The 8,803-nt window shown below is 37.4% G+C and overlaps 1 protein-coding gene across 9 annotated transcripts in view; it reads left to right on the plus strand.

Annotated features, from left to right (window-relative positions):
- LOC108314151 (muscular LMNA interacting protein) overlaps window positions 1-8,803 on the plus strand; it is a 269,710-nt gene that overhangs the window by 96,841 nt on the left and 164,066 nt on the right. Inside the window, exon 1 of one of the 9 annotated variants that reach the window (XM_037743615.1) lies at window positions 1,666-1,738. The exons of the other annotated variants lie outside the window; for them this stretch is intronic. The gene's annotated coding sequence lies outside the window, so the exon portion shown is untranslated. Of the gene's footprint in view, window positions 1-1,665; window positions 1,739-8,803 lie in introns of those variants that run through there. 9 annotated transcript variants of the gene reach the window in all.

Genomic DNA, 8,803 nt, shown 5'->3' on the forward strand with positions numbered 1-8,803 from the left:
TTCCTTCCTTCCCTCCTTCCTTCCTTTCTTTCTTTCTTTTTCTTTTCTTTCTTTCTTTCTCTCTCTCTCCCCTTCCTCCCTCCCTCCCTTCTTCTTTCTGTCTGCCTGCCTGCCTGCCTTCCTTCCTTCCTTTCTCTCTCTCTTTCTTTCTCTTTCTTTCTTTCTTTCTTTCTTTCTTTCTTTCTTTCTTTCTTTCTTTCTTTCTTTCTTTCTTTCTTTCTTCTTCTTTCTGTCTTTCTGTCTTTCTGTCTTTCTTTCTTCTTTCTTTCTTTCCTTCTTTCTTTCTTCTTTCTTTCTTTGTCTTTCTTTTGTTAGAGACAAGATCTCAAAATTTCACCCAGGCTGGAGTGAAGTGATATGATCAGAACTCACTGAAGCCTTGGACTTCTGGGCTCAAGAGCTCCTCCACCTCCACCTCCCAAATAGCTAAGACTAATGTGCACATCATGCCTGACTAATTTTTTAATTTTAAGTAGTGGAGATGGGGTTTCACTCTGTTGCCCAGGCTGGTCTCAAACTTCTGGCCTCAAGTGATCCTCCTGACTCAACCTCCAAAAGTGTTGGGATTACAGGAGTGGGCCACTGTGCTTGGCTGGGTCTTTCTCTTGAAGGAGGAGGAGAAGCAGGGAAGTTGCTGGAGCAGAACCAGGGCAGGATGGTGTCAGGGAGGACCAGGAGAAAGACTTTCTTGAAGATGGAAGAGACGAATGATATCTATAAAACAGAAATTCAGGGAAAAAAAGTCAATTATTTGAGTAGTAAGAGGTCATTCATTGATTATCTTTAGAGTGTTGAAAGAGGATGTGGGAATGGGTAGAGGAAGGTGGATGTAAAATAATGAAGAAATTGTTTAAAACTTGTATGGCAATTCTATTGCTAATAATAGCTAATAATAGGAGTTAATATTTATTGTATGCCTACTATGTACCAAGTACTGTTCCAAAGGCTTATGTAACTCATGTAACCACAACCCTATGAGATAGCTACTCTTATTATCCCTATTTTACAGATGAGAAAATCAAGGCAGTGAGAGAGTAAGAAATCTGTCTAAGGTCTCACTGCTGTTAAGTAGGAAAGCTGGGAAGAAGCTCAAGCAGTTTGGCTGCTAAGCTCATGCTTAGAAGCCTAGAAAACCCAAAGATTTATTTAAAAACTAATGACTTAGCAAAAATCCATATTTATTCTTCTGTTATAAAATCTCAGATACATTTTCATTGAAAATGTTAAATGTACTTAATGATTATCTATTCTTTACTTAAAAAAGTTGTTTTGGAAAGGAATTTGTTGCATATTTTCCTTGTCAGCTTTGACAGGAAATATTATTATTTAAAAAATAAATTCAATTTGAAATCTTGAAGAAAAATTTACTGCATTTTTACTGGTAACCTTATTGAGAAAACTGAAATAATACATTATGGACCTTAGTAAATATCTCCAAAAAGAAAGAAGGCTTTGTGTCTTCACAGCAAAACATTTTAATAACTATGCACTGAAACAATGATTTTTTTGGTGTCTCAAATTCCTTTATGCCTACAGGCTACTCAATAGAATGTCATTAGAATATCTCGAAGCTATTTTCGCATAGTTTGAAGGCTCACCCATCTCCTACACAATCACATGTTGATTTGGAAAAAATATTTATATATATAGATAGCTGTGCATTACAGAGTATGGGCAGCATATTGGAATCTAAGGCTTACAGATTACCAGCCTGCTCAGCGTCTCTAGACCTTTTCAGGTAACCAGATTTATTAATGTCAATGTGTGCTTTCAAAACACTGAGAAACGGTTCTTAAAATGTTTTCATGAGGGATACCACAGATAGGTTTTTAAATAAAACAGTACTGTGATGTCCAAAAACAAAGACTTCTCAAAAAGTATTTATGTTTTTAGAATTTGGTGGCAATTAGAACAGGCGGATTTGAAGGGAATAGGTATGCTTTCCATGTGGACTTATCAGTTAATAAAATCATAACTGAGAATAGAGCTTCATTATGTGGAGAGATGTAAGGGCATAAATGTAAAGGCAAGAGAAAATGATAAAAGTTGATCAGAGAAAAAAGGAAATAAAAAAGCTGATTTTAAAGAAAAGCACTTTGGAGTACATTCAGTAATCATTTTTATGAAATTTCAAAATGATGATGTCACTGGCATGCATTGGTTTTACATACAAACTTAATATTAGATTTCCAGTTACCTTAGGAAACTCAGGATTATAATATGCTGCTACAACAATAATAACTAATCTCTTTTGAAAGCTTACCACATGGTGGGCGTCATGTTGGAGACATCTCATGTATAATTTTATTTAATTCTTGCAAAATCTCTAAGTGTTAGATAATCTGTTTTCTTTATGGAAATGAAGGAGCCATTCTTTGTTAATAAGTGTTTGGTAGTGTCATTTTAATTTGTGGGCAAGCTTGATAAGTACGTAAAGTGGCTTTTTCTTTGGTAAGATGGTTGCTCTTTCAGTTTCTCTTTGATGATATACAAAATACCTTTATATAATGTATTATTTTTTCAACTTGAAATTTTTTTCTTCTTACATCCTATGTTATTGCTTTATTACATTCCATGAGAAGAATATTGAAAAAAATGTCTTCCTCATATTTTCCATGTTGCTTTTTAACATCTCACCTTTGAAATAGTACAGAAAGCTTTCTATTATCTAGTGTGGTTAGCCAGAGAAGTGCCAGTGAGGGGATTATATTATGTTTGCAGCTACTGACTTACCACAAACTTACCACAAACTAAAAAGTGCTTTGTCCTTTATCTTCTGTTTCTTTATACTTGACATTCAGCACTGTCTTATTTTTTCTATGGTAGGCTCAAAACCGTTCATTCATTCAACAAATATATATTGAGCATCTACCAAATGTTAAGCACCAGGGGTGCACTGGCGATCCAAACAGGCATCATTAATTCTTGTCTTCATGGGTGATTGTGTGGTGTTGGTCCCCAGCACACCTCCCAGTCTGTGGAAACACATTGGCAAACCGTGGCCATCAGCTGGGTTGTTTTGCACAGGACAAAAATTACTAAGTGTCAAACATAAAATCAAGAGAATAGACCATCCCAGTGTAATTTGATCCACCTACAAGTCTTCACCCACAAAATTAATCTTTTACAAATATATATGTATCTTCATTCAAAACAATACTTTAGTCTAAATGGTGATTGGTTCCAGAGGATATGAAGCAGATGTTTAGATCTATTAACTTGCACTGATTGTCATGTAACTTCTGATGAGTAAGATTTTCAGCTATTGTGGACAAGCCTCACAGGGTTTGTAAAAGTCTTTTGGATGATGGTAGACAAGGGTCAAGATTCTTAGAACCTGCCTTTCTGTTTTATTTTGGAGTAAAAATATTAAGGGGAGAAAAAGGAGGAAACAGTGTAAGTAAACATGGTAATATTCTGATACCCATATCAATGAGAAATTTTGTTCAGCCTCATACATTTGCTCTATCCTAAAAAGAAAGAGAGAAAGGAATATTTATTGAGTACCTACTATGTGCCAGGCCATACACCAGGGCTCTTATATGTCGTCTCATTTAACTTTTGCGTCTATCCTATGAGGTTCAGATGCCTTTATTATGCCCATTTTATAAAAATAGAAACTAAAGGTCATGGAATTTAAGTAAGTTATATAGGATTATCCATTAACAATAAGTAGATTTTTGTTTTAAAATCTGATTTTGACTCTAAATTTCATGGTTTTCATTAGTAGAATTAATAAGTAGATGGTATAAAACATCAACTTAGAGCTCACATATTACTTTGGATATTTTGGAAGATAAATATTGTTTGCTAACTACTTATGGTAACCATATGTAGTCATTCAACAATAAGTTTCTGTGCTTATGTTGTACTATCCATATTGAAAAATATGTAGCTTTAGCACTCATGCCAGTGACAATATGATTGTATTTTTTGGTATTCCTTATCTCATTTCTATTTTAAATTTATACTCCAAAATAATCCTGCATTGCTTTTATAGTAAGAGAATAACAGCTGTGAACAGTGGGAAACTCAGAGTATACAGCCACATTTTGAGAATGATTACTAGAAGCTTGAGGAAAGTATTCCTCAGAGTACAATTCTTCTGGGTAGGAACCATATTGGGGAAAAGATCCTGGCTGGACACTGTGTTGTTATGTATTCCGTATTTCCACCTTTCTTATCACTGTTCTATAAATGTGTATCTCTAAGGTAAGCCTGGCAGAAGCAGGGAGCAAACGAGATGCAGCATGAACCTGGGTTCTAGCCAGGTGGACCTGAATTCAAATCCCATTGTGTCAGGTGCTGGTTGAGCAAGTTATTTAATCTCCTTGAGTTTCATTTTTCTTCCTTGTCTAGTGGACATGATAACTTTCTTGCTGGCTTGTGAGAGATATAAAAGATAATATATTAAACTCATTAAATGGTATCTATGTGTGGGATGAAATCTGCTCTTGGTTAGAATGGGTTAAATGTTTGAGGTAGCCACGGTGACAGTCTATGGTTGCCATCAGTAGGAGGAGTGATCTAGATCAGAGATGCTTTTCTCATCTTTCTTTATGTACCCTGGCCTCTCACACACCCTTCTGATGCTGGCTTCCTTCACAGATTCCTGAAACATCCAAAGCTTTGGCATTCAGGTTGGGTTGCTATTTTTATATGTGCTGTGTTTTCAAAGTGACAAAATTCATATAGTGTTTAAATCACTCTCATTTCTCTATAGACCCGGACACTGAAATCCTTGAAACAGCAATCCCTCCTGTCCTCTCTGAATCCTGCATACATCTAACATAAAGCATGCAATCATTCATTTATTTAATAAGCAAATATTGACCTCCTATGTGACAGGCACTATATTAGGTGCTGGGGGTACAGGAGGAAAGAAAACAGATACATTTCCCCTCACCCTGGCACTTATGTTCCAATTGGGGAAACAGATACTAAACAATTCACTGTGTACTCATGTAATTGAATGCAGCAAATACCATGTAGAAGTACAAGTGTTAAGAGAGGATACAACAGGAGGTTGTACTTAATCCATGAAGCCAGGGAAGCCCTCTTTAGGTAATGATTTTATAAAATATGTTGTCTGTCAGAAATTATGTTACCCTCATGATGTAAATTAAAATATTCACCATGGAATCTCTCAGCTTCTTAGAGCTCAGCAGGGCAAACGGACATTAACTAGGGAGAGTGTTGTGGGAGAGCATTCAAAGGAGAGGGAGTAGCATGTCTTACTTAAACTTACTCCATTTAAAAAAGATAACACAGTAAGTTCCTCATCTTGTCCCAACCTTTTACCAATACCCAATTTCTATGTATGAGAAGGGGGGGGGGAATAAATGTGATTGAACACATATATGTGTCAAACTTCTAATATAACATATTATGTCATGCCATTTTAACCATCATGGGGTGAGATATTATCTAAATATTGCAAATAAGTAGGCTAACTATGTCTTGGTTGCTCAAAATGGTTCTATCTCAGGGCAATAATTTATACTGCTCTCCTTTTTAGGAGAGCATTTCAGTTTGTGTGATATAATCCATGGTCATAAATAAATGAAGCTCAGAGGGATTACTAACTTGCCTTGGGTCGCACAGCTAGTAAATGCAGAGGGTGATGTGATGTCATGTTGGTGCTCTCTAATCTAAAGCCCAGGCTCTCGTACTGTATCACACGCACAATTTGTTGGCTCTGCTCCTGTATTCCTCTCTATGTGATTCTTCTAATCGAGGTTAGGTAGCTCAAGACAAAACTGACAAACTCTGGCTTTCTCAAATCTGCATTCACTAATTCTGCTGAGTCATGTATTTCTATAAAGTACAAATGAAAAGAAATGAAGTACTGTTGGAAATAAAATGCTTGGCACGACAAAGTGAAAATAGCAGTCAGGCAAAAGCTTTCTCAGCAAGGCAATTTACTTCTATAGAAGGGCTCATCACACAGATGGAGCAATGGTGAGAGCACACCAAACAAGGGGGGGAAAGGGGCTCTTATCCCTAATGCAGCTAGTCTCTACTGCTGTGTCTTTCCCTTGTTGGCTGGGGTAGGACTGCATAATCTAAGCTAATTCCAATTAGCTATTTTAAAGAGGGCAAGGGTAGGGGTAGAAGTGGTGGGGTGAGTAGTTTTGGTGGGATGACTAAGGACAGAGCAGGTGATAGTAGGAGGGGTTTGTTTTTGGAAACTAGGGGCAAGGAGGCATAAAGAATGAGAAAGTTAAACTTTCAAATGGAGAACAAATAACAGGAAAGCTGAACATACTGACATATTGGTTCTTTGAAGAGGAACTCAAACCTTTTATGTTTAAGCCATTTTAATAATACTTTCTAACAGTTTTTAACTTGGTCAAAACTGAGTTATACAAATGAAGTTTTTTTTTTCCTGTAGAATATGATAAAAGCTTTGGAAAGCATTTTTTATATATAAATATATCAGAAACATGAAGTAGGATGCTATTGCTTCCTCTTTGATTTTAAACAAAAATCAGATTATACCAGCATCATATTATAAATAAATATTACATTGTTTTGTTCCTTTATGGAATATACTGTTACCTCAAAGATGTGGGCATTACTCTATCTGCTTAGAGACAAGATTTTATGAAGTGTATCATGTGTTAGAATTTGTTTCCTTTATGACATATGTAAAATGATTCACTATGGAATTTCTGAGCATTTTTTTAAAAAATAGTATTCCTAGCTATATGCTACATACCTTATTAGGACTTCTTTGAATATATTTTAAGGTCTTTCATTCAATCTATCATTCATTTACTCAATTCCTATTCCTGTGCCACTGAATATGTTGCTTGTGAACATTATGTTAGCTAATGTTATGTGCTAACATTATGTTAGCACAACTGAATTTATACTTGATTGGCCTGATATGTATATATCACCTTCCTTCCCTGCTTTCTAACTCAGAGAACATCTCCTGATCTTCATGTAGCTTACTCTGCTGTCTTCCCAGTAAAGATCACAAATAGCATTTTATTTAGTAACTTTGTGAAAACTCTCTTTTTTCCCCCAAACTGTCTTCTTTTCATATATTCATCAAATATTACGGCTAAACGAAGGCTCTGTGGACTGTGCAGTTCAGCACTTCGGTCACACTGAGTGGGGTATCAGTGTGCATTACGAAAGGAAAGGGTTCTGTGGCCAAATGAATGTGGGAAACCACGGGCTAAACACAGCTTAAAAGGCTGTTTGACCATGAGAGTCCTCCAAATATAGGATAGGGAATATACCAATTCCTAAATTTATTTGACCACAAAAACCCTAGCTCACCATTTGTCTTGCAAGGGTAATATTCTATGACAGGCACATTGGGTAATGCTGATCTAGAACCTCATTTTGTGAACAAATTGTCCCTGAGAAAAGAAATGACTCACCCAAGACCTAACAGGTATTTGGTGGAAAATCAGGAGACCAGAACCTATTTTGTCCGCTTCTTACCTAAGCAACTGGACATTCCACAGCTCTATGAATCCTGTGGTCTCTTCTTGCATGCACTTGTGGGTACAATTTATAAGACGGGATCTGACTGCAGTTACTCATGTCCTGCTACTTTCTTTAGCTCCTATATGTTTGACTCTTTGTAAGGGCTGTGAATGTCAGTGATTTCCTATTCCAGTTGAACTAGGAAATTTGAGGAGATTAGGTTGATTCCATTTTCTTCTGAACAGTCAATTCAAAGTTTACCGACGTTATCCTTTTCATTAGGAAAAAAATAAGTTTAAGAAATAAAGAGTTCACTTTCAGTCAAGAAGTTTATTGAACAAGTATTTATTGAGTGCCTATACATGCCACATCCTATTCTAGGTTTTACAGAAATAGCAGTAATCAAAGCAAAATCCTTGCCCTCATGGTGTTTAAAATCCAATGAAGGAAATCAGAAAAAACAAGCATCAGAGGTTGGCAAATGCTCTGGAGAAAAATAACATGGGCTAATAGGGATAGAGAGTGCTGGTAAGGGGGCAGGTGTGGGGTTGCAATTTTATATAAGGTGGTAAGTGATGTTTCACTGTTAATGTGATATTTGAGCAGAAACATGATAATCACTTGTAGAGTGGGATTAGCATGTTCTAGAAATACATGAAGGTCATTGTGTCTAGAGTCGAGGGAGCAAAGGGGAGAGTGGTAGGGGTCAGATCATTGGGTTGGAGGTCATTATGAGAACTGATACTCTTGGTAACACAGGAATAGTTGAGGGTTTCACGTAGAGAAGTAACATGGCTTGACTTCTGTTTTAAAAGGCTTACTCTTGCTGTTATGTGGAAGATATGAGATTGGGTTCCCAGGAAGCAGGTTCTGAGATGGAGATTAGCATGCAAAGTTTATTAGGGAGTGCTCCCAGGACTGTAGGAGACGGGAAGGAGGCGGAGGGAGAGATTGGGCTACAGTGCGGTCTCAAAGCCTAACTGACCTCATGAGCAGCTCTGAAACAGATTTCTCTCTAGAGTTGTTTCAAGCTGGAGTGAGGGGCCAGGACTTTATATGGATGCATCAACTAGCCATCTAATGCCGCTAAGAAAGCAGAGTGGGGCCGGGCGCAGTGGCTCACGCCTGTAATCCCAGCACTTTGGGAGGCCGAGGCGGGTGGATCACGAGATCAACAGATCGAGACCATCCTGGTCAACATGGTGAAACCCCGTCTCTACTAAAACCACAAAAAATGAGCTGGGCATGGTGGCGCGTGCCTGTAATCCCAGCTACTCAGGAGGTTGGGGCAGGAGAATTGCCTGAACCCAGGAGGCGGAGGTTGCGGTGAGCCGAGATCGCGCCATTGCACTCCAGC

Source organism: Cebus imitator, unplaced genomic scaffold (genome assembly GCF_001604975.1).
Source record: "Cebus imitator isolate Cc_AM_T3 unplaced genomic scaffold, Cebus_imitator-1.0 Scaffold148, whole genome shotgun sequence".
In the NCBI taxonomy this organism is placed as follows: domain Eukaryota; kingdom Metazoa; phylum Chordata; class Mammalia; order Primates; family Cebidae; genus Cebus; species Cebus imitator.